This window comes from Pinus tabuliformis, chromosome 2_1 (assembly GCF_031772625.1).
Source record: "Pinus tabuliformis cultivar Carrire ecotype Pingquan chromosome 2_1, CPIR1, whole genome shotgun sequence".
In the NCBI taxonomy this organism is placed as follows: Eukaryota; Viridiplantae; Streptophyta; class Pinopsida; order Pinales; family Pinaceae; genus Pinus; species Pinus tabuliformis.
The window spans coordinates 985,464,368-985,491,444 of NC_142299.1; the positions used below are offsets into that span (position 1 = coordinate 985,464,368).

General features: G+C 40.6%; 1 protein-coding gene across 8 annotated transcripts in view; it reads right to left on the reverse strand.

Moving 5' to 3' along the window:
• The window catches only part of LOC149203935 (PH, RCC1 and FYVE domains-containing protein 1-like), a 74,385-nt gene extending 47,555 nt beyond the window's left edge, over positions 1 to 26,830 (reverse strand). The window contains exons 1-3 of one of the 8 annotated variants that reach the window (XM_089403622.1): positions 26,447 to 26,830; positions 24,875 to 26,181; positions 23,933 to 24,304 (exon numbers count right to left, since the gene is read on the reverse strand). The gene's annotated coding sequence lies outside the window, so the exon portion shown is untranslated. Of the gene's footprint in view, positions 1 to 22,350; positions 22,414 to 23,932; positions 24,327 to 24,874 lie in introns of all 8 variants that reach the window. The other 7 variants (XM_089403621.1, XM_089403625.1, XM_089403623.1 and 4 more) reach the window with 7 other exon arrangements.
• Positions 26,831 to 27,077: the final 247 nt, after the last annotated feature.

Consider the following 27,077-nt stretch of genomic DNA (forward strand, 5'->3'; position numbering starts at 1 on the left):
AGCTTGGTTCAAAGAAACCCTTAGATTTTTTAGATTTGTATTGGGCTTCCTCCTCTTCCCTTATGTATTCGGCTCTATCTGCTACCGACACACTTGCACAAGTTTTGATTCTTATTTGTTTATCTCCATCTCATGGCCTTTTCCCACAAAGGTGCCTTCTGGCACGGGTGTATGAACCTGTGTAATTGTTGTTGCAATGGGGGCAGTGAAATTTAGTGGTTCCACCCCCTTTCCCTACTTCAGGCCTAGTAACATATTTCCACAATGGGGTTTGGTCTTGTTTAGTATTTTGGGTTGAATCATGTTCACTCTCCTCCTTACCAAGGTACTCCTCTCCAGGGTGTTCATCAAATCCACTATAACCACTTCTTCATCCTCTTCTTCATGTTCAACCCTCCTTTTTATACTCTCCAACACCATAATAACCAAAAAAGGAACCAAGAAGAAGAAATTGTCAAGCCATATAACCATGATGTTTGAAATTTGAAGTTTTAAATCTACAAAAAAATGGAATGGGAATGGGAATGGGAAATAGAGAATTTTATTTATTTATTTATTTAGCTAGCAATGAACATAAAAAAAAAAATGCTAGATTAGAGTGTAGATCCTACCTCTTTGGCCTCCAATCCCAAGCTCCAATCTCCCCTTGCAAGCTCTTCAAACTCCTCCAAGCTCCTCTCTCACCAAGCTCCTCTCCTTGCTTCAAACTCTCTTGCTCTCTCAATGGGATGAAGTGAATAATGGGAGGGGAGAGGGTCTATTTATCCCCCCTTCCCTTCCCTCTCTCCCTTTTTCCCTCCCTTTCCCCCTCTCCTAAGCTGTTGTCGCCTCCCTCTCGGCAGCGCAGGCGTCGCTTTCCACCGGCCGGGAGCGAATTTTCCAACCGGGGAGCGGTCGGGAAAATTCGCTCCCAGAGCGGCAGGAGCAATGCTCCCAGAGTGCGCTCCCGACCATAGCACAATTTGGGAACGGGATCATGAGGTGGGGGGCCTCCCTGGAACAAAGTACAAAATGAACTATGATTAGTAATCTACTATCATATGGCATATTATGGTATTCAATGTTCATTGTTCAAAAGTTTAAAACATTATCATAAATTACATTAACATATCATCAAATATGTCTTCATCCATGTAATTAAGATCCACATCCTCTTCAGGAGTGGGAGCATTATTTCCATGTCCACTTGAAGATCAACTATCGGTGCCTCTTCAAACAAAGTTATATGAGACATGGAATTTGACGCCATATCCAAGTCAAGGAACTCTTGTTCCACATCCCAAATTTGTATTCGTCACTCTTGTGTGACAGAAGGCGCAGGTTTGAATGCAAATACACTAGTTCCTTAGCATTCTTGGAGCCCAATCTATTTCGCTTCACCAAATGGATGAAGCCATATGTACTCTAGTTCCTTTCTGCTAAAGAGGAACTAGCAACTTGTGACAAGATCTTGATGGCCAATTTTTGGATATGTGAAAGTTCCCCACCATAGTAGTTCCACCAATCAATTGGACTTAATCTAGCCTTGTTCCACATAGAATCAATATCAGCACCCAACCCCTCTGATCCCACAAAATGAGCAAACTCTAAATGAATCTGAATCCCAATTTCAGGATCTACAAAAAGCTTTCTAAAAGCTTTCTTAAATCTTTGTGGGAGTTTTGGGTCTTTGTTTGGTGCGGTTCTTTCTGGATCACTTACCAACTCTACAGAATAATATTTTGGATACACTGCATAGGCCAAAAGGTGCAATGGAGTGGTCATCATGTTCCACATTTTGGTCAATATATCTTTTATTTCTCTATAAAAGACTTCAGCTACGTCCTTTTTGGAGTTCAGTAACATTAAGTACAAAAATAGGCCCAAGATCATAACAGAGGCACGCAACAGAATCATGACCTATTGCACAAGGTTGGGAAACTGTCCATCTCCTCTTTCAGTGGGTCATACAAGTACTCAGCAAGGTCTTGGGTACACAAGTTAGACACAGACTTCCAACTTAACCCAATATTGGAGGTAGAGGCTATCAAATTTGCCACCTTGCATTTGAAAGGAGAAGCTCATGAATGGTGGTACCATAAATTGGTCACCCTAGGACATGCCAGCATTACTTCTTACGTACACTTCACACAAAGATTGATAGACCGTTTTGATAGGAAGGATTTGAAGATACACTTCAAGGAGCTAGCACAGCTCAAACAAACCAACACACCACATGCCTACATTTCAGAATTTCAGCGAGTGGTTGTTGTGGTGAAAGACATATCTAAACAGCAGTCGATCATGCTCTTCACAAAGGGTTCAGCCAAGCCACTATGTGGATGGGCCAAGGCCTTCAAATCCACCACTTTATAAGATGCCATCACTAGGACACGAGACATGGAAGATGCAGCACCTAGAACTAAATTTCCATCCAAACCACTCATCACTCAGAAGAATAGGGATAAGAAGCCATTCCAAAGGGATTGGCTAGGAAGGATAGGCTTTATGACAAAACTCGAAGTAAGCTAAGAAGGAAGAAACTTTGTTTCACTTGCTAGGAGCCATGGGAACCAGGTCACAAATGCTTGGGCAAGGGGAAGGTCCATTGAATTGAGGTGATGTAAGACAACAACAATGAAGAGGATATAATGCCATCACCAAGCAGTGAACCTAGCAATTTAGAGGGGGAGTAATCCCATGAGGAGGCTAAAGGGGATGAGAGACCTTGTACAGGAATTAAGGGTGGTACTATCGCCACTCTCTTTGTAGTCCCTAGATATTACACCTTCAAGATCAAAGGGTCATACAAGGACAACGAATCATAGCTTTGGTCGATGGGGGAGCAACTCACAATTTCATCAATGCAGCTTTAATGGCAAAGAGAGGTATTACCATAGAAGAGTTTGAGGGCTTTAGCGTTTTTGTGGCTGATGGGTACAACATGACATGCACATAGAGGATTCAATGCTTGAGCGTGACACTGGCAAATACACATTCACCAGTGACTTCTATGTAGTAACTCTTGCAGATACCAATGTCATATTCAGGGTACAGTGGTTATACTTGTTGGGAAAGTTCTCAATGAACTACCAGATAATAGAGATGGAATTCAGGGCATCAAATGGTAGCAAGGTAGTGTTGAGAGGTATGTTCAATGGCAGTCTTCGAACTATATCAGCTAAGAGAATGGAAGTTATATTTAGGCATGGAGATGTGGCTTGTGCAATAGAATGCTTGATTACGTGTGAAAAGTCGTCAGATAACAGCCAACAGTATCAGGTTGATATTCAGTTATTGTGGAATAAACATGATCAGGCTTTTGGAGAGATTTGTTGATTATTGTGTAGCATTGGGAGGCATTCCCACATGCCAAGTGGTCACCTAATTCTACCATGAAGAATTATAAAAATTTAAATTTAAATTTTATTTTTTGGGCATCATGTAGGCTCAAAAAGGACAAGTCGGACCCACCATGAAAGGGCGTGTCCCTTGGTCAAGATTCAACCCATTCAACTTGTATCATGATGTGACACTTCACTTTAATCATCCATCATAACATCATCTCTATTAGAGGCAGTCACACGTGTAGCAGGAGGACAAGTTGACTAAAGTTTGACTGAGTTTATTTGCTATTTCACTGAGTCATTCAACTCGATAGTTGACTGCAGAACTAGATTGCAACTGATGGTAGTTTGATCGCAAGATCTGGCCACAGTTGACCACAGAAGGTCGCAATTGACCACATTATTTGGTCGCTATTAAACACAGAACAAGGCTTCAGTTAACAGCAGTTTGACCGTAGGACCTGGTCATAGTTGACCCCAATCTAACTGCAAGGACGAGTTGACCGTAGACCTAAATTTGACCAAACCAAAATTTGACTAGAATTAACTGATTTAACTGGTTTTGACCGGGACTATCTTGTTCTTGATTTGACCAGGTTTTACTAGTATTTTGACTTGGATATTGGCACAAATTTCTATACAAATTAGATTAGTAAGTCTTGCTGAAGCATAATTTCTCCTAGAAGAAAAGTTCCCAGGTTTTCTCCCAAGGTTGGGTTTCCCATGGTAAATTTGTTGTCTCTATTGTGCATGGCCATCTTTCTATGATCTTTACTATCTTTGTTGCATTTATTGTTGATATTTTATGAAGTGTAATTGCTCAATGATATCAGTGGCATAGAATAATGTGTGAAAATCATTACGAAGTAATTATCTAGCAGAAAATTGTATTCTACCGTGCATCTTGTAGAAAATTCAACATGGAATCAGAACTTTGTTGAAAGAGCAGCCATTGAAGTCAACCTAAGAGACAAGTGTTCAACAGCTTGACTAGATTTTTATTTCTTGTCAATTGGTGCCAAGTCTCAGAATGGAAGACAATATTACAAATCTTCAGAAGGAAGTTACTCCAAAGCCAGAGGGAGCTGAGGAGAAAGCCTCCCTCACCTACTTTTATATAAAGCGAGAAGAGAGCCTATCATAACACTTGTATTAAAGTATGTGCTTTTAATATTGATGTATTCATCTTGGAGTCATTATGCTTGTGTGGTACAAGAGTTGGAGGACAAGGGGTTTGTAAGCCCTAGAGAAGACTTGGAGGTTATGACTTATATTGAAGTCTTGGAAAAGAATGTCCTAGGGTTTTTGGCATGAAAACCTAAAGTAAGACTTGGAATGATGGATGCAAGCAGAGTTTGTGGGATGCATACTTGGTTTATCTCCTTGATAGGATGTGGAATGTCTTGGTGTTGATGCTAGCTTCTAGTTAAGCCATTGGTGTGGCTAGACGACTTGATGAATCCACAAGATGAAGAAACCCCGACCCTTATAATTCATGCAAGAAAAAGGAAAGGAAAGGAAAGCAGCATACATTGATAATTGATATTGAGGATGAGGATGAGCATCCACATCAAAAAAAGACGAAGGAATCTAAGCTTGATGAGATTACAAATGGACTTCATTGATTTCTGTAAGGAGCCAAGGATCAAGAGGGAGTTGATAATTCCCTACAACCCTCAACAATTTCCTTCTTAATCAAGAGATAACAGTTGGCAACATCAAGAAGTTTGTGGCAAGAGGGTTCTCCCAAAAGAGGGAGTGGACTATGTTACTCACCATTTTGTGGGTAATATCCCTAGGAGAAAAAATTTCTCCAAGAAGCCCCTTGCAGCGATCAACTAGCTCACTGTGTCATTTCTCTACCACCTGAGCCGGCCATGTGGTCCCTCGCCCATCTTCCATGATCGTATGTTTGAAGGTGGGCCTCCTAAAGCTAAAGGTATGCCTTGTCATTTTGAAATTGAGTCTTGTAGTTTGCTTATCATGGACACTTCTGGGTATGGATTAATGGGGGGATTCGGCGGAAAGAATGGGCTAGGTTTGTGCTTTTGTCCCCTAGACCCCTTTTAGGACTTCACCTTGGATTCTAGTCTCGTGGGATCTCTTTTACTGACCACTTGGTTTCAGGGATGGTATTTCATGGGAAACCCTGATTTTGGTTGCATGGTCCCGCTCCCTTATCCACTTATATTACCCCCTTTCCATTCATTATTACCCCATCCATCACTTCTCCCACCTGGGTCCACATTCCTCCATCGGGTCCACATAGGGTCAGCTCACCCCTTCCCCTTGCCCACACCTTGGGTCATGGCTTGGAATGAAGCTCGGAGGTTGATGCAGCTAAAAAGAAAGTCAAAAGCATATATGGCCACATTCAACAGGAAAAGTACCACAAAATGCAAAAGATGGTTGGGACAAAAACATTTAGCACGTGGGAAAAAGCCATTACATGAAGCTCTACCCCATCATCATGGCCATCACCCTAGTTCCAACAGGTTCTATGAACCTTCCTCATCATATAGGAACCCATGATTGTCCCAACCCCTGTGGGCAATGAACCGCCCCACCTTAAAAGGGGGAATTCACTGCTATATCTTATACATCATGCTCTAACCCCTCAAGCCTCGAGCAGTTAATCAAAGAAAACCATAAAAAGGCAAAAGGCATATAAAGAAGGGTGGAAAAATCAAGGCCGGGGCACCTCATGTACCACGATTTCTCCCTCCTACACCTTATAAACCCAAGTGTGGGCTTCCCTCTTATTAGCTACCCCTATGCCCAAGCATGTGACCCAAGGTTGCCCCCTCTCATTCCCTACCTCATTCACCTATCTGCCACATGCCACCACCTTTTGACGGATGTACCTTGACTATATTATCCCCTTTAGAAGCAGAAACCACCTAATAGGGTACTTGGTTAACCCCATTGGGAGTTTAGGAGACATTGGCACACCCCAAAGCCCATTATGGAAGGGCAAGCCATTATGAAGTTCCCACCTGTGGTCCATGATTAGGAAAGCTTATTTGCTCGATTTCTCTAATGACTTCTTGTACTGGAATCCTAGGGGACGCATTGGATCTTAACAAAGATTGCAAATGGTCTCCATTTCGAGTTTGGTCTCCCTTCACAGGGTCGTAATCCTCGAGAGGGATACATAGGCTCATATAAGGTGAGTGTTGAGAGCCATGGACCTCCACAACAGCAGATTGCACTTCATGGATCCCCACAGCCATTCAGAGATTGTTCGTGGTTCACTCATTGGATGAGGAGGATGCACCTGATCCATCTTGCCCAACCAACCCCAAATTATACACCATACACTTGGCAAATGATCCAGGACTTCTACGATGATGTGGCATCTCCTACATTATCATCCTAGCCCTTGAGGGAAACCTACAAGCATCTTCGATTTGTTTGGAGACCCATGAGGACACTTGTGTGCCCCCATAGTCATTTGGAGCACCACAGGTTATTACAAGGCACCAACCCCTTGCCCACTGCTCTTGAGGGTCCTATTCTTCATTGTGGCACCCATGGACCTCACCAGGTCCCTTAGAGGGCCCCACGAGATGCATAGATTATTATTTGTCCTCTTGAGAGGTTTACCTTTCATTTATGAGCTAGTTTGGTGGGCTTGTCACCAAAGTTAGGTCATTTTGCACATTATTTTATTTTTTGGGGCTAATGTAGGCTCATTAGCTAAATCAAACTCCTAATTGGTGTATAAATAGGAGTTAGTTGGATTCATTTGTATCATCACTTGACTTGGGATCTCTCTATTTTTAGAGAATTTCACACTTTTTCCTTGGAGGATTATTTTGGATGATGGATGAATTTTGATGTATGGATTTGGGCTATTTCTATCTTGGAGATTTTTATTTGCAAATGTGATGCTGGTTGGATATACTCTCTAACATTTGTAAGTACAAATTTAGCATTAGTTTTCTTGTTGCTGCATATATTTGAATTTCGCTATAATTAGGGCTAATTGTTGCATGTACGAAATGTGGAATTATGTGTCTATTTAGCTTATTCTTTATATGGGCCATTGTTAGATGAATGAAATGTCCTAGAGATCATTTTATCTTGATAAGCTTGCACCATTTGTATGAAGTATAAATGCTTGAAAGTCACTTTTCTTCTCTTTCCTCTAACATTGGACGAAGTTGACTTTTGGAGCCTCCTTGAACAAGAAACTAAATCCTTCTTCATTATTATCCTTGACTCCATATCCCTAAGTGAATGAGGAACTGGTCCCTCAAAAGGCCGATCATTTTAACCCTCTTTTTACCCTTTTCCCCCCTTTTTCCTAGGTCTAGCCCCATTAGGTCACCTACGACATCAATTTCCTACGAAATCGGCCACAAGAAAACTTTGATCTCCTAGATACAACTGCGTTGGTAGGTCCCCTTGCTTCCCTCCAAATTTGAACCAATTCTGGCGGTGGAATCTCTAGATACCTCAAGCCCTAGCTCTAGGATCAAGTTTTGCCTAGGTGTTCCCAAGGCTAGAACCTAGTAGGATCAATTTGACATCTTTGGGAGAAAATTCTTGTTTGATCCTTTCCCCTCACCTTGACCAGGTTAAGAACATCATTGGTTTCCAAAATCCATCCCCTAACCTGGGCTAGGTCCACTTGGCCTCATGTGGTCCCATTCTTCACCAAAGCCTATTTATCAAGGACTACTCGAGAATCCAAGTTCTCAAGAGGATTTTAGGGATTGAGAACATCCTTTATATGTCTTATCCTTCTACCTCAACCCTCCAATCCTCATCCCCTCTCCCTAGAAGATCAAGTCCCTTGCTTAAAAGGCAAGCAAGCTCTATCCTTCAACCTCTTCTGGAAAGGGAATCATTTGGGTCACTCCACACCTCTTATTGATCTACACTTTATAAGTGACTTCCTAACTACCGGGTATCCTCCCATCGGTGAAAGTTTGTAAAGAGCAGGGAGTCTTAGATGTGGTGACAATGGGTTGAGTCTCCATCGTTGCCCTTGACCTAGCAGTTGCCCTCATAGGAACCCCTTTTAGATCCCCTACTAGTTTGAGCGGTAACATTTTGGTGTCGTTGCCGGGGAGGAAGCAGGTCTACCTCCCTAGTGAATCATTGAGGAATTGATTCATTGACGACATTTATAAAATTCCTCTAGTGACTCCACTCATTGTCCAATCTCCTAGTTTATTTGAAGGCGATAACATTCCTCCTTTGACTAGGGTTGCTGCAAAAAGGGCAAAGTGATTTTCATCACCTATTCAAACCTCCCTTTTCCCCAAATTCGTGAAAGGCAGTGATCAATCTCCAGAAATAGCATCTACTTCAAGCACTAACTCTGAAAGGGATCAACCCAAGATGACCAAAAGTGAAAGACGGTGTCTTTACCCCTTTGAAATTGAGCAATGATCCCAAGCCATTACCTAAAAAATTTAACCGATGGTTGCCCAAATTCAAAGGGGATGCCACTTGGACTTCCCATGGTTTTATTGAAGAATTCTACTTGCATTTGTCCCCTAGATTGATATTTGATGAAGATAGAATCATGATGCTTTTTGCCTTATCACTTAAGGAGCAAGCAAGGTAATGGTATCTTAGCCTTCCCCCTGGGTGCATCAAGGACTCCAATGAATTTGAGGAAACTATTCATGAAAAGGTGGTCATGTAATGCCCAAGGGACCTTCAATATTGAAAAGTTCTACCAAATAACCAAGGGAAGGGAAGACGTGTGAGAATTCATTCAAAAGTTTGATCAATTGAGGCCATTTGAGGCAAATATTCTTGACAAATTCATAAAAGTCGTCGGTGGCCACCTCACCTATGTGTTGAGGGATAAGAAACCATCCACCTTGGCCGAGGCTAAAGAAATGGCAATGGAAGTTGAAGAAAACCTGCGAATATCAAAGGTTGACATCAATGACCACCCTAGAGCTAAATTTGAAACCAAGAAGGAGAAACCCAAAGATCAACACGAAGAAGTTCTCCTCGCTATTCTCAAAAAGATGGATAAATTCACCGAAGAAGCCAATGCACGTGACAGGTTTGTTATGAATAAAATCACCACCTTGGAAAGGGCCCAAAAATCGAGTTATATCCCTAAAGGAAAGCCTTTTCCCAAGAAGCAAAATGAAGAAGATAGGCCTAGCTCTTCTCAAATCCCGAACACATTGGCCCCAACTAATGTTGTTGAGCCAAACTCTTCATAAAATGATGAGGAGAGTGAGGATGAGCAAACAAATGAGCAAGCCAATCTCGTGGAAGCTGATGTCTTCAACATTTTGCTAGGAGGATCATACACGCATCCTCCCATTAGTGAGGTCACCTCAAAGAAGAAAAGGAAGAACTTATTCTTAATGTTGATAGCCAGGGAAGGTTCAAAGGGGTCCAATATTCCCGAAAAGAAAAGGACAAAGACCCGTCACCTCCTAAAGAATCACCTAAGGAAGATCCCTTACCTAAGCAAGCCCCTCCTAAAGAATCCATCCCCAAAATTCCTCCCAAGAAGAATCCTCCAACAAAAGTAAATCAAAAGAAGGATCCTCCTAGGAAAGAATACAGGAAGAAGGAAAAGGGGAAGGAAGTTAAACTTGACATAGACATAGGGGTTGCCATAGGAAAGATGACTATACCCGTTCCCCTAAAGGAAATTGTTAAGCTTCCCGAGCAACAACAACAACTTAAGACATCCCTTGGGATTCAAGATGAGGAAATACTTGAAGAATTGCAAAACATTCACATTCCCGATCGAAACCCAGGGCATAAACCCTTCTTGCTCACTTTGGCTATTAATGACCTCTTCCTACACAATTGTATGTTAGATTCTGGTGCTTCTGCCAATATCATGCCTTTGACTATTATGAAGCAATTGGGTCTCAACATCACTCGACCATATAAAAGGGTGTGTGGTTTTAATTCCAAACTTGTGGAAGTGGAAGGCATCATCAAAGATCTTAAAGTCTCTTTAGCTAGGAATCCCGATATATCCCTCCTCATGGATGTTATTGTCATTGATATACCTGATGTGTGGGGGATGTTGTTATCCCGGAAATGGGGAGCTACCATTGGGGGGCATGTTCAAATGGATTTATCATACGCAACCATTCCCCAATCCGATGGCACCCCTTTTATCCTTTATAGGGAACCTGCTTATTTGCCGCATGTGATCAAGCTTGGACCATATTATGAGACATGTGAAAGCGAGAGACCTTCCCATATTCTCCATGTTATCACTCAAACCAGCAAGGGACCTAAAAGGGGTTCCTAAGAGGGCAACTGCTAGGTCAAGGGCAACATTGGAGGCCTAGCCCACTTTCAGCACAGCTAAGATAAGGTAAGATGTCAATGAAGAAATGAGGAGTGACCCTGAAAACCCCTTCCCAAGGATGGAGTGAAGAATGGAACTTGCTTGCTCTTTAAGCAAGGGACTTGGTCCACTGGGGGCAAGGTGTGAGGATTGGAGGGTTTCTAGTGATGATGGAGTCTAGCAAATCGATTTCCAAATTTGTGCAAAGCAAGCCAGGCAGTTCGAGTTACTAGGAAAAGGGTTTGATTTTCCAATGGCAGGTTGCAGGAAAATTCGAATTGCCCAAAAGCAATTCTAGTAGGCAGTAATTGAGCAAATCAACATTTTCGCAGAGCAGATTCTTGATCTAGGCACAGTTGCTTTTGCAGTAGATTCGTGGAGCAAGATCAACGTTGGGCAAGAAGAGAAAAGGCACACATGAGAGGAATTTCTCAGAGGGTTTCTAGATCTAGGAAATCTGTGATTCCCAGTTGCAGGAGCAGCAAGCAGATCTACACATTCCAGGAGGTAGAGTGAATAGCAGTGCTAGCAGCCAAGCAGAAAGGAGGAGATTCCTATTCATTTTCCCAATTGTGAGTTTTGCAGAAAATGGCCTCAGCAAGACTTCAAGATCAGGATAGGCTAGATGGAGCCTTGAATTATTATATCTGGAAAGCCAGGATGACTTTCTTACTAGATGAGCATGTTCTGAGGACGTATGCAAAGAGAGTTGTAGTTGTACCAATAGACCTATAGCAGCTAGAGAACTACAATAAGGAGATGGCCAAGGTGTAGCAGTTGATTCTTGATGGAGTTCAAGGTCATGTAGTCTCACACATTGTGGTCAAGAATACGGCCAAAAAGATGTGGGATGCTCTCGTAGCACTCTACCAGAATCCTTCTGAGAATATAAATATGTTCCAAAAGGAAACATTGAGAACCACTAAGATGCAGAAGGGAGAAGTAGTTACCCCCTACCTTACCAATATTCAAGATATTTGGAATGAGCTTGCCACAGTAGGAGAGACGCCTCGAGAGGCTGAGCTAGTGAATGTAGCTATCAACAGTTTCACCGATGAGTGGGCTACTTTCGTCCAAGGCATCACTAGACGAGATCAGCTACCAGGTTGGGATCGATTGTGGGCAAATTTCACGCAAGAGGAGATGTGACTTGCTCTAGTCAAGAGTAGTCTCGATGGCAGCAACAAAGGATCAAAGAGTGTGAAGGAGGAGGAGAATGTAGCCCTTGCATCGAAGGGAAAGGCAAAGAAAGGTCCTAGTCAGGGACAAGGCTCACAGGGAGGAGAAAAGAAGAAGGATCTATCGAAGATCAAATGCTTCAGGTGTGGTGAATTTGGTCACTACAGTACCCAGTGTCCTCAAAGGAAGAAGGACAAGAAGGAGAAGTAGGACCAAGCAGCAGCTTTGGCAGAGATTGACCAGTTGTCCTCCAGGTTGGAGGAAGATTTCGCTTTGTATGCAGTTATACCTCCAAGAGAGAGGTGGGGAGACATTGAGCTATAGACTCCAAAGTTGCCTATGTCACAAGGTTCGTCGAACTTTAACCTTGAGGTTTGAATTTTAGCGAACCTTAAAAAAAATTGAGGTTGGACGAACCTCGTAGCCATTGACCAAGTCCATAGATCAAAACTCATAACTTCATGTCACAACTCAAGCTTGTAATTTATCCTTGCAATTTCCATGTCCAGGATATATATATATATATATATATATATATATATATATATATATAGATATTATGCGAACCTAATGGCAAACCTCATCAAAAAATTTGAACTCAAATCAAACCTAATCGTTGTCGAACCCAAACCATGTGACATTGAGAGTTGCGCAAAGTTGGGCAAGATCCTTTGAGGAGAACATCGAACAGGTGTTGAGCATGAGATATGTGTTTAGCATCAAGCAAGTAATTCCTCCTAGATCAATACTCTTGCTACAAGGGCCCACAGTATTCAATAGCAGATGGATCAATGTTGAGGATGGCACAGTCAGATCTTGAGGGACAATTGCAGTGCCAATTGCAGTCAGATGTTGAGGGGCACAGAGCAGTTGCAGCATAGACAGTGCAGAGGCTAGTAGCAGTCAAAGAGTCAAGCAGCAGCTACAGCCTCTCTAGTGGCACAGTTGATTCAAAGATTGGTTCTCACTTGTAGTAATTACAGCAGCAACAGCACCATGAGATCAGTTGCAGTGCAGATTTGGCAGCAGTACAGGGTGTACAGTGTAGTGTTAGTAGCAGCGTAGATGCAGGTTGGTACAACTCATAGCAGCAGATGAATCAGAGTTGCGCAGTGGCTTGGTGGGCAATGACAGATTATCACAATTGTCAGAAATTAGTAGCATGTATGGGAGGATGCTATCAGATCGTCTAAAACACCTTCCTCGCTAAGAGGGAGTGTTAGTTTTTTATAGTTGGGTAGCATCGGACAAGTGTTCTAGTCTCGACTTTGGTCAGAGAGGCTTAGAAACACAAGAACTCCAGAACCCAAAAAAAGTTTCAGGAGAAAACACCTAGAGATGGCTCAATTAAGTTAATTAGTCAATAATTAAATATTTCCTAAGTCTAACTTAGGAAAAATGATTAATTAACAGGAATTAATTGAGAAATGTGAGATTTCTCTAGAAACTCACATGGATCGACTCAAAGATGATCTTAGTCATTGATGAGGATTTAATCATGGTCATTGGTGAGCCAACAAGAGATTATAAGAGGAGGTCGATGGGGTTGGAGCAAGATAGTTGGTGAGCGAGTTTCCTTGGCAAATCGAGCTACCTAGTTGCATTGACTCGGTAGGGAGAGACATTCAAGCCAGAAGGGACGCAGAGGTTGAGAGGTAACAACAAAAGTGAATCCGGAGGAAGTTTCCAATTCTGGAGACGCAGCAACAAGAGGCAAAGTTATTCCGCTAGAGTTTGTGCAGGCAGTTTCAGAATGGCAGATCAATTTGGTTGAGCAAGGGGTCGATTCAACTTTCCAGAGGGTTGGAGGATCACTTCCAGTAGCAGCAGCTGGCAAGACATTAGACTCAGAGGCAGATTGCAAAAGTGCGAGTTACAAGTTGCGCACCATCTATGCAAAGGCCTGCGCAGGGGTTTTGGACAGCCAGTTTTCTTAGTGGTGTTGCGTTGGGATTGCTTGTCGAGGAGGGAGAAATTCCCTCAATAATTTTGCCACATTTTCTTGCTGAGGATCACCAAGTTTTAGCATCCAAATTGTATTCATATTTTCACTATTGCATAATAATAAAACCCTCATCTGCTGCATCGATTTTCTGGTATTGCATTTTTCCACGAAAATTTGTCCAAAAATAATTGTGTCAATTTTTTATGTGTGCTAGCATTTTCTCAGTTTCTAGCATTTTATTTTCCGCAGCATTTTTATGGTGAAAATTGCAGTTGTGATTTTATTCATTAGTTGTCATAGCAAATGCATTGTACTTCATTTTTAATCAATTAGAAGAAAATTTACAATTGTTGCATTAGATCAAAAATTTCACACTACTACCCAGGAATCCACAAATAATAGGAGGGATGCCACTTACCTTATGAGGTAAGGAGCGCACGTATCCCACTGCCTGGAGATAATAGGAGGGATACCACTTACCATAAATGGTAGGGATCACGCCTATCCTATTATTTGTTGATCTTCCCACCTTGACCCTTAAGAGTCAGTGGTAGAACACCTGCATCTCTAGCTTGAGTAGGATGTCGCTTACCATAAATGGTAAGGATCACACCTAACTCAAACATCTAACATTGATTGGCCAGATGGGCAGGAAACCAGATGCCAACTGCAGTATACTTTGTCAACCAGACTTCCCTCAACCCCAGGAGCTCTAAAGCTCAATTCCTCACCCTGGGAGCCCAAACAAGGGGGGGAGCATATCTCAGTGTCCTCGATCAGTCGGGACACTTACCCGGGAAGGTCACATCCATCAGTCCAAGTTGCTCTATGTCTACAATCTGCTCAGCAATCAAAGTATGATGGATCTCACAGCTCCTCTCTACACCATATCACGAATGTAATGATATTTGATCTCAATGTGCTCGGACTTGTCATAAAACACGAGATTCTCCGCCAACCGGATTCCACTCTTGTTGTCACAATATATCACTATCGTATCTAGGACCTACTCAAACAGCTCTTCCTAGCTAATAATGTATCCTACATCGATCGTGCTTAAAGCAACAGACTTTTGTTTCCTGCTTATCCATGATATCATCTTAGATCCCAAGCAGCACCTAGATGTGCTTTTCCTGTCAATAACGTTTCCAGCCTCGTCATCATCGGTGTATCCATGCAGTCTCATATCTCTGGAAGTGTATTTGAGACCAAGATCTTTCATCTCGAACGAAGAAGCCAACTCCTTAAGCTTAATCATAGAGGCTCACTATCTATCAAGAATAGATCGTTAACATATAAAACCAAAATCAAAGTCATACCTTGGACCAGTTTGAAGTAGAGGTTCAGATTGGCATTGTTTCTTGTGAATCCAAGCTTCACCAAGTAACTGTCAATTCGGGCATACCAGGCTCGGGGAGCTTGCTTCAAACCACATAATGCTTTCTTCAATCTACAAACGTGAGTCTTCATGTCCTGTACTTCAAATCCCTGAGGTTTCTCAACACATACTTCTTCCTTGTACTTCTCAAAGTTTCCATCTGCTTCATGCTTTATCTTATATAGCCATTTTGAAGTTGCATCAAATTTTCCTTGAGGTCTCAGAAAAACCCTCCCATACATCATTCTTCATAATTGATTCATATTTTGTGGCCATGGCATCCTTCCAAACCTATCCTTCCACAACCACCCCATTATGCTCAGGGTTATCATCGGTCTTGATCCTGCTGGAGAGGAGTGGTCCCCTCGACATCTTTTCACTTTCGTGCCATAGCTCACTTTCATAATTATAGTCATGGACCATTGCTAGAGGAGATCTTCTAGTGACTCTATATAGTCCTCCCACTCTAGCTCCCAAAGTAAAGGCATCTCTCATTCGAGATTCTTCAACCAGGAGAGGACCTTTCCATTGATGAAGGCTACTCTCATTACTTTGTCTTCCAAGGGAGAAATAGATACCAAGTTCTTCTTTAGTTCCAGAACATACATCAATTCATGACGAATTAACAAATTCTCCATAGTCCAAATGAAATTTGACAGTACCAAATCCCTTCACTAGATATGTAGTGTTGTCCCCAAGAATAATCTTCAAACTTGTCTCCCTCTCAACCAGATTTGAGAGGACTTCCTTGTACCCGAAGAAGTGTCTAATAGCCCATTATCTACAAGTCAGTTGTCAAACGAATCCGGAGGACAAGAACTAGAAAGGGTTGAAATAAGAATATATTCAGATTGACTAGTAGCTACATTACTTTCATACCTAGAGACTGGAGTTCCTTGACTTCTTTTGAGGACGAGGACTTTCTTCACGATCATCTGGAGCATCTCTTCTCCTTCTATCATCCCTTTTTCTTCTATAATCTCCTCTTCTTCTATCATCTCTTCTTTTTCTATCATCATTATTACTCCTATCATTGTACTTCTTGTTGTAGCTTCAGTCGGATTTTGGAGCATCACTCTTGCTCTGACAGTCTCGGGCATAGTGACCATGCTTGTGACAATTGTAGCATTCAATATCCCTTAATCTTCTATTAGAGTCCTTTGACTCGGGAGAAGGCCTATTTGAACCAGATGGTCTTCCTTTTCCCTTTTTCTTCTTGTCTTGAGTAACAAATGCAATGGGCTCTCCTTCTTCATGCTTTTGAATTCTCCCTCTTGAAATCATCCTAGATTCTTCTTGAGTGCATTTTCCAACTAGTTCATCAAATGACGGGAAACTGTTGTTATTGCTTATGGTGGTAATGAAAGTTTCCCAGATAGGAGGGAGACCTTTAAGGGTTACCAACACCAACTCCCTGTCAGGTACAGTTTCCCCAACTCTTTGCAATTGATCTCTAAGACGAGATATCCTCATGATATAGGATTGCACAGATTCTCCTTTATTCATTTTCATATCTTTGAGTTGATCTTTCAAGGAGATGATTTCACTCAAATTGTTGACCTCATACATGTTGGCTAGCTTATCATACATATCCTTAGATTTCTTCAAATTTCCAACATAGACAAGTAAATGATCTTGCAAACCATCAACAATAATTTTCTTTGCTTTTAACTCACCTTTCTTGTACTTGTTCTTGGCAGCAACGAGAGCATTTTCTAGGGGCTCAGGAACTTTTCCTTGAATGTACTCCAAGACATCATTGTCATCCGATATGATTTCCAACCTAATCTTCCAAGCAGCAAAATTTGATGAGTCTCCCAACTTCTCAACTTCCTTGAAGTATGAGGTAGTCATCTTGACCTGTTTAGATAGATTCCTTCAACTTTTCCAAAGATGATTGCTCTAGCTCTTGTCTCCTTTGGGCTTGTCCTTCACCTTAGCTCTGATACCATGTTAATTTTCCACTGCTCTATGCTATGTCAATTACTTTAGCCCAATTCAATTCTTCAATTAGAAATATTTTCAATAACAATTAATTCTTCCAATGATCAATAGTAATTGAAGATAGAACAGTAAATGCAATGACAATAAGAGACAATCAAGAGCATCAACAAGAGACACCAATTTGGTCAAAGACCAGGGAAAAACCCCACAAGGGGGAAAACCCTTTGAAAAATCTTCTTCTATTAGATTGTCTTCAAATGTTCAGCAAAGAGTACAATGAGCCAAATTCAATAATAAGAGTCAAAGTCAAAGCCTTGACTTGACCAACAAATCAACCAACCAAAAACCAATATGCCAATGATGAAATAGTCAAATTTGGTCGACTATCAAAAATCTACAAAAGTGTGCCCTAACCAGTCAAAGTCAACGGTCAAATATGTCCTCCAAGAGTTCGGTCAACAGTCCACAAACTCAGCCTCCACAATGTTGAGAAATCTAGGGCATTTAATGTTAACAATTTCTCTGCTTGATAGTCGTTGGTGATATGCTTTGCACTTCTTATCTTATGATCTTTTACTTCGTTAGCTTATTATTGTGTTCTTTTCATCAAGACAGTTATCAAAATAAACAAAGACAAGTGACACAGGATATAGGCTTCCCCAGCCAGGGCCAAAACCTCTTGAGAGGAAAACCCAATCAAAATTCTTCTTATAGATCTTCAATTGATAAGTACCAAGACCATGACACTGACCCTTGACTCTAGTATCCTCTACAAGAACCTTGTCACCAACCTGGGCTTCCTTCCTCTGCCTTTCTTCTTGATCTAGACATGCTCCTAGAGAAACTCGATCTCTATTTCTTACACTGCACCTTCACAACTGCCCTAGAGAATCTCGGTCTCTAGGTCCTCTTAGAGAAACTCGGTCTCTACTTTGTTGCCCCAAAAGATTCCTTCCTTTGCTATCCCAGAAGAAACCTATTCACTGCCTCCTTCGCTTGATCCAAAAGATCCCTTCTTTGCTGCTCCAAAAGATACTTCTTCGCTACCCCAAAGATCCTTCTGCTCTGCCCCAGAAGATTCTTCTTCACTACCCTAGAAGATACTTCTTTACTGCCCCAAAAGATCCTTCTTCGCTGCCCCAGAAGAGTGTCCTTTGTAGCCTTAGAGAAAACCCTTTTTCACTACCTCTTTTTTGCACTTCCTTCTGCACTTCTCTTTGTTGAATTGAGATCGAACTTCTTTCTTAGAATGGAGGTCGAGTTCCTCTATTTATACCCCTCTTCACTGGGTCTTTAGGCCGACTTGACAGCTGGATGTAGGCCGACTTGTTCTGGCAGCTTCTTCAACATTTGTAGGTCGACTTGAAGAGGTTAGATGATAAGTTCTTTAGAGGATATTTTACATAGACAAGATGACCTTTTACAAAGTGTAACATGACTTCATTTGCATGACAATGACCCTTATATTTTATGACTAGATGACAAATAAATCCTAAAGACTCTCAATGGGAGTCTTGACTTAAAAAAAAAATCCCTTGCTCATGAAACCCATGAAGCAAGTCAATATAATAATTTCATTTTTCTTGTTTACATCTCATTACATAAAATCATAATTACATATCATTATAAAGACCGAACCTAGTTACACCTTTCAACACACAGCTAGTCAAAGTCACAACAAAACAATCCAAGAAAACCTAATCAAACTCGGTCAAATGAGAGAGAATTTTTGCAGTCTAACCCTGTAGTCAAACATGCAGTCAACCCTTAAGTCAACGCCAGTCAAACAACCCAGATCACCTTGGTTTTTGGGCCAATTAACTCGGCCTGAAGAAATCAGGATTTTCCCAGTCAAAGCATGTCAAATGATGAAGTCAAACCTTCCCGCTGAAAAGTCAACGAATAAAATGCCTCCAAGGACCCTTGCACATGTGAAAAGAAAGCTACCTCAGACTTGTACGAACCAATCAAACTTGAGAGAGAAGAAGAGAAGTTGTGATGTGATGATCAAATGAGCTTGAGGTCACTTGTATTTATATGCAACTTTGGAGGGGCAATTTGTCCTTAAGCCGACCTTGACAATTTGTGTACCTATGGGCTTGACTTCAAAAATACACTTTTCCTTATCCAAATTTAGTGCTTCAAAGGTCAATTTTGGTCCTCTTGGAAAGAGGAATCTAGTCCAATAATTGGAATTTGTCACTGAGCTGCCAAATTAACAAGAAAGTACCCAAAGGAAATCTATAAAAAGGAGAGAGGAGATTCATTGTGAGCATCATGGTTTAGGTTATCTTTCTAATTTTGGAGGCTCTTAGAGGGTTTTAAGACCCCTTTTTTTGGTGGTGAAAGATTCCACCCTAGCCAATCCCCCTATTATTCTTGCTACAAGACCAAACTTTGCTAAAGGATCATCTTTTAGTGGCAGGCAAACTATCTTTCTAAGGCAGAATCTCAAGTCTGTGGCAAGGGGGGTTGGAGTCAAGTCTGTTTGGGGTAGTGGGTCACTTTTCTGAGGCATAATCTAAGTTTGTGGTAGCAAGGATTGAATCAAACTGATATGAGGTAGTAGATCACTTCCTTGAGGCAGTCGAACGATTGTGGCTCATCACTTAGGGACAACAAAGGTTGGGACAAGAAGGATGGACTGGGCAACATGTTGACAGAAGCGCTGAGGTTCACCTCACAAGGGCAGTGAGGGTTGGCAATAGGCAATAATTAAACCCATGAATACACTAAGGGGCCACACATAGGAGGTACAACAATCTGCAACAAAGGGAATTACAAACATTCAGGAGCAATCAACCTGAGCAGTCTTGGTTAATCTAATGTTAGAGTAGCTGGTGTGACCAATTGCTAAAGTAACAGGACTTAGATAGTAATTGGTATTGTAACACTATTTGGTAGATCATTGTGTTGTATAATTTTGTTATTTATTGGTCAATTAGCCCTAATTTACAATAGTTGTTAAAGGACATATGGTTGTTTGAGTATCTTTTTATACCATTGTTGCATTAAATGAAAGGATCATTACTGTTTTATGAATTGAAGAATATTACATCGTTGTTATGAAATACAATTCTTCCATAGTTTGTTAGAAACCTTAGGCTCAGGAGTCAAAATTAAATTCTAAGGGTAATTTCCCCAAGATGGATATTACACTAAATGTGCCAAATAAGGCTCCTTTTGTTCCCGATTTGAATCTACCAAATGAAGCTCCTCTTGATTTTGATATGAATGCGCCAATCAAGGCTTCTCTCTTGTTCTAGGGTAGATACAACAAGATTAGAGATTTGTTCATGAACACTCTATGAGAACTTGAAAAAGACCTTGTGCCAATCAAAAGACACCTTTGGCCTCTATAAGGAAAGAATTCCTTTGGTCTTGTGCCTATCCACACTAAATTAGTTCAGTCATCATTCAAGGATGGATGGGATTGACTTGCATGTCCACCAAAAAATCACTGTGCAGTTTTAAGTGGCCTAGTACTCGAGTAGTGTCACTGAGACAATGCCCCATTCTTGGGCACTATAGGAAGGAGAATTCGAGTAAAGGGTAAAGTAGATATAACATTTCTTGCAACAGCAACAAACCTTGTGAATTCCAAATAACAAAGACTAATCAATGCAGCATTGTAAACACTGGAAAATATGAACAATTAAATTGTCTTGTATTACTCTAAATTTGAACTAGAAAGTTCAATTCGAAGAAGCTCGACATAAGCTGGAGTTGTGTGAATTGCTCTTCCAAGAATCACTGCCAAGCATTTAGTGCCAGAAAGACCCAAATGGATGGAAGGTTGTCCAACTAACTTGGGACCGAATTAAATAAAGCAAGAACTCGAAATTTTGACAATTAACGTTACCTCCCAATACAAAGATGAAGTGTAGATGATGAACTTGCATTGCAACTTAATGACATCCATTCCTTTTTTTGTCTCAAACCTCTGATTATTCATCTTTAATAATGCATCTTCCCTTGTTCAAATCAAGGGATGCAAGAGAGAAAAGCCAACATTGTTAAAAAACTACCAAGTCCATGTGAGAGGAACTTTCACAATCCCGAGTTTTCAATCAGTTCGATCAATTCACAACTTGATCGATTCCATTATTTCTATTATTCCACAATGAAGCATAGATACAAATACCAATTTCTAGGGACAATAGATGACCAGCTACATAAAGCAAGGCACAAAATCTTGTTCACATCTCATGCATTCACGAAGATTCAAGAGCATGTTTGTGATCTCCTTGGTAGGAACATTGGGAAAGGACTTGAAACAAGCCTTTACACGTTACTTACAGGTAGGACTTTGTCTTGGTTCCAACCAGATATGCATGCAGATTGTTGAGCAGTTCACTACAAACAAGCTACAATGGGATCGTGCAGAGCAAAGAAATAAATATGGTGATGGACACCACTATAACCACACTGGTAGTAAAAAATGTGAAATGCCCACAGGTTTGAAAAAGTGATTAGGGTTTCTTTTGCACTCTGATAAAAAATGCAGCCATCTATAAACTAATGAGACATAAGCAGATTGACTAGAGGAAATGGGCATTGAGGAGAGCAAGCAAATGGAAAGAGATGGGTCTGACACAGAGAGAATGTTGAGCAAAGAGAATGTTGAGGTTCATAATTTCACCCACAGGCATGCAGCTAGGGCATGGTGAGAATGTCGAGCAAACTATAGATAGTTTGTGGAAGTAAAGCATCCACGGTATCATAAAGATCACCCAAATTGCATAACGAGTGCTCAAGTTAATGAAGGCCACAAAACTATGGCTCAAAAACCCTAAGACCAAAAAGCTTGTGGTAGCGTTGATACCATTGTTGGGCTGCAGACCAAAATTTGAAAGAATAAGCATGAATGTATTCCATTCATCAGATACACATATAAATGTGTTTATGACCATTGGGTTCATACTCCAAGGTCTCATGGACTCCTACTGACTATTCACATTCCTCCCCATAACTCTCATGGGTTGTGCATTTAACATTGGTAGCTCTGATACCACTGTTAGAACTCACACAAATCCAAGAGAGATTGATAAGCATTAGATGTAGATCTTATTCACATGATACACATAAATTCATGACCCTTGGTTTCATCTTCCAAGCAGTCTCTTGGACTTCTCATGACTCTTCATGTTCACTTGTGGCTTTTCACCTTCCTCACAAGTGAATAATCCAAATTTTCATAATCCCTAAAGATTATGTTTCCAATAGCTGCATATGTTTTGACAAATACAAAGATAATGTGGAGCTGAGAAAGTTTCCTTACATGCACCATTTCCAATGTAGAATGTGTTGACAAATAGCTGAAAATTAATGCATCTTCTCCTCTCTGCAAGCATGAGATTGTGCTGATTAACAATATAAATAAAAGTAGATTTTATGGTTTGACTGATTCCATTATTTTTCATATGCAAGATCTTTTCAAGCAACGGAATTAATTGAAGTTAATGGCATCTTAGTTTTTGTGCACAAATATAGTTCTTAGCAAGTAAAATGCACATTACGCACACAAATCAGACTTTGCATCTCAACAAACTGTTCCAAAAAGAATCTGAAGATATCAGCACAGTTGTATTGTACAAAGCTTAATTAAATGGTGAGGTCACGTTTGTGGGAATAGGCTTCAAAACACATTGTAAACAAACTGGATTGTCAAGTCTGAAATACCTTTTGGAAATAAAAACATTAAAGAATATTGAATGTTAATATCAAAACCTAAACAATTCACTTGGCAGCCATCTACAGGAATATAAACAGTAAGGAATGTGCCATCATCTCTAACATTTTCAGCCTTTTCTCACCTCTAAAACAGAAGTCAAGGACACCACTGTTCAATATATTTTGAGATCTGTCTCGATTATATTTGAATGCAAAATGATACTGTTGTGGATCAACGGAAAAAAAAAGGCAATTTTTTTAGATTTGCACATGTTTCATGTATATATCGCAGCAGACTAGAGGAATGGATATGAATTTAATAAGAATGAAATTATGTTGTTCCTAAATGAAGACAGTGAAAGGTTGAGTCAACTTGATTTATTTTTTATACAAAGCAAGGGAAAGGCTAGTCGACTAAAAATTGGTAAGTTGATGATTTTGTACTTTATAGAAACAGTAAGAAAAGGTAATGGAAAAGAATATGTATAGAGTTGGAAATAGCCTTCTATTGTCTTTAAAAGCCGCCTGTTTTATCCTTACTTTGGGGAGATTTTGTCATTAAAGAAAATTCTACGCTGGACTGTAACATAAGGGCAAGCAACCTACCCTTTTATTTGTTTACTTTCAGCAACACCAATTGGCAACTATGATGAGAGATTGCGTCAACCCAGAAAAGCTCAAAGGCAGCTAGAGGAGAGGGATAAACAACAAAAAAGAACAGCTGTCTGCAAAGCATGCACAATTTTGGGCCTTTCCTCACTTGAACAAGCAAGGGGTTTCTTCTATATATGCTTATTTGGAGCAGCAGTAAAAAAGCTAGACAAATTCATTTTCTAGACTTTGGTAGGAGCAGACAGCTCCTCACTTTTCCATTCTCTAGTTCTCAAATCACTACCACCACGCAAGCAAAGGTACTCATGGTAACCTATTGCTAGGACACATTATGGTGCAACCAACTTCATGAGTAATCTGTGATTTCGTTCAATTATGTTTGATCTAAACCTCTTGAATGTATTGGATGCCATTGAATAAATCTGTATGCCATGTGATGGTGGTTTAGAGTGCAATTGTTTTGAATTTACTTCACTGAAGGTGCACATTCATTTCTTACATGATATTTAATTTCATTATTGCTATTATCTTTAGAAATCTGATCCAACCATTCCAAATTTGCTTCAGATTTAACTCACCTTTGATTGTTCATTGGTAGATCAAAAGTGAGATTTCATTGTGTGCTAATCAAATCAAAGTGTGTACGCAGGAACATTCAGTTGATAACAGCATACATCATCTAGAGGCACCACTCCAAATCTGGAAAGCACCAGTCCGAACAGAGAAACTTTCAACCATGACAGGATTGACTGTATAAAAGTGTCATGCAAATTTGTGTATCAGATTTGTGTGATAACACGTCCCTATCCAATCTGTTTGTATTTTGCTTCAAATGCTCACTTAAATTTTGTGAATGACAGCCGTTGATTGTGAAGATGCTCCAAAAATCAAGATTTATAAATGCTTCAAGTGCATGATCTCCAATTCCTGTCTAAGTCTGCCTGCCTGTTCTGAAAATATAACAAGCTTTATCTGAGAGAAACAGACAAAAGCTCAAAATACGATAAGTAAGCCCTTTGTAAAGAAGAAATTTACAAATCAATAGCAAGGACAAATGTTATACCACTATAAACGTCTAATTCCAGACATGCTTCAGACGCATGCCCTGTGCTTCCTATGTATGCATCAGTCTACTGGCTTTCAACCATGGAAGCTATATTTCAAAATTCACATTGAAATAAGGTAGGAATGCAGTTAAACAGCACACAAAATGGTATTCTTTCAACTTACACCAGCTGAATATCTCATATTAAGGAAAACATTTGAAAGCTTCATTCCGACATAGTAAGAACGACCCACATTTGGAAGCTTCAATTAGAATAAAGTTTAAACCTACTTTTTCGAAGTAGAGATAATGCCTATACAGATGTTTTCTTCACAAAGATATTGGCAGTCATACAGGGAAATGGGCACAACCATCAAGAAAAATTAGAAGCTGTCTAATGGAGACAGCCCTCAACTAATATTCCATTTAATTTCCTTTGGGGAGGAGATATGAGAGGGTTTATAGAAAGACTCACCTGTGTTTCTTTGTTGCAAGATTCCATTCGGTCCCTTAACTGTCATCCTGTGAGAAATAACCGTCTATATTGGTAATAAGTTTCCAATCTCCCTTGAGTTTGACAACTACATAGTGACCACTGACCATCACGTTGAACTCCATTTTCCTTCTGTTAACCCAGAGAGAGAAATTTTGCTGTATCCTCTGACCCAATGTAATGACGAAATGTAATTTTTGGTTGAGCATAAAGCCAGCTATGCGATACTATAGATTTTACATGACCATGAAAGCATACCAAGCAACAGAACCTCATCCACTATCTGGGAATCGGACCAAGAGATTGAGTTGGAATAGGGGGCTTATTCGCTTCCATTGAGTTCCCTAATAGGAGAGAGAGAAATCTTATATAACATGCTCCTACTACAGAGTGCATCATAGATGTGATCATCTAGTTGGCTCTTGAACCAAGTTCTGGATGCTTATGTAAGACCGGACACCCCGTTGAACACTAGCTTTTCAAATGTGTGAACCATCATCATTGTGCATCAACTCCTTCGCTTCTAATGCTTTTATGATGCCATGGGGAAAGCAGATAGAGAGAGTCCTCCAGTCTCATCCTCAAATAGAACTGAAGTTATTTTGACCAAGCAAACAGTAAGGATGAGTTCAAACTCAGTCAATAGCTAAGAAAACTGGAGATTGCACTACACATTAAGTTTCCTTCTTGACCAATCATATATAGATTGAAGCCCTACTCCTCTAGACCAGGTACCAACTCTCATTCAGTCTCTTTGAGTTCAATCTCAGTCAATAGCAAAGCAAACTGGAGAATGGCCAAGACACTAGGCTTCATTCACTTCACCATTCATATGTAGGTTGAAAACCTACTCCTGTGGATTCAGCGATGTACCAGGTATCAAGTGTCCTTTGATCCTCCAATGACTTGGTTCAATCCATAGTACCAACCATCCTAACCCAATCTGCTTAGAGTCTTCAATGTCACTCTCTTCGTTTTATGTCGCCTTTCCATTGTTGGTATGTTCTAATAAAGGTTGCCAAGACCAACACCCTTTTACATGTGACATGTACCAACCACGAAAACATCAAACTTGGCTGGTATAAAAAGTACCCATGTCAATGTTTGGAGGAGATTCAACGGGCTTGTCTATGGCATATAGTACACTATACTGTAATCAGTACCGCACATTTTCTAATCAAAGTCAGTTGCCATACCACGAACTCCCCTTCGTCTAAGCAGAGGAAGCAATCCATGAAAGTGCCCACAATCAAATTCAGCCCAATAACCATCCAGCACAACCTAAAAATCTGCTGCCCCCTACGTGGAAACGTAAATACATTAAACAAATTAAACCTATTGAACACTGGCCTATAGGAGGAGAGGGGGGCAGAGGCAGAGGAAGGGGGGAGGGGGGAATCACGTAAGACTGTACATTGTCTCCAGGGACGTTAAAGATACAAAATAGCAAATGACACCACACACAAGACAAAGGACAGGAAGATATCCAAAGGATCAAAGCCATTTAATTCGAGTATCTAGTTTGGCCCCAGAAATAATAAAAAAAGGGCGTACCAGGTGCCTGCCTTGTTTCAGGAGCGTTCCAGTTCCAGACAGAAATGTGGCGCTGCTGCAGTGCAGGCGTTGGAAAGCTGACAGTCTGCTGCGGCGGCCTGGAAAATCGGGATCCCTGCCATTGCTCGGACCAAACTTGCACGCAAGTAACCAAAATCGCGGCTGTTCAATAAATATATACGGATTACGCCCAAACCTCGATGCATGGATGCAGGCAGTCCATATTCATCTTCTGTGCGGTATGTTAGCACTGCCACCCTAAGCCACAGTTGCAGTACATAACGCTCCCAAGTCCGTGAAAGATGCTGTGCTCACAGTGTAAATTGCATGTAAAGGTTCGAAAGTTTTTTGAATTGTCCATTGGTGAATGTTTTTAAGTGTCTGAGTGGCTTTTCCAAACAGATAAATGCACCGAGGGTGACGGGGTGGTTTTCTCAGTTTATTGACATCAGCTTGACACGTTAAGGGTAAGGGTAGTATCACCACTGCATAAAGTAGTATTAAAAACAGTGGAATTTGGAATAGTTCAATTGTTTCCCTTTTGGAATTATATATAAGTACCGTGATTGAAATTATAATTTTAAAAACTCAAAACATTTTTTACTATTTATTCTATTTAGTTTTGTATATA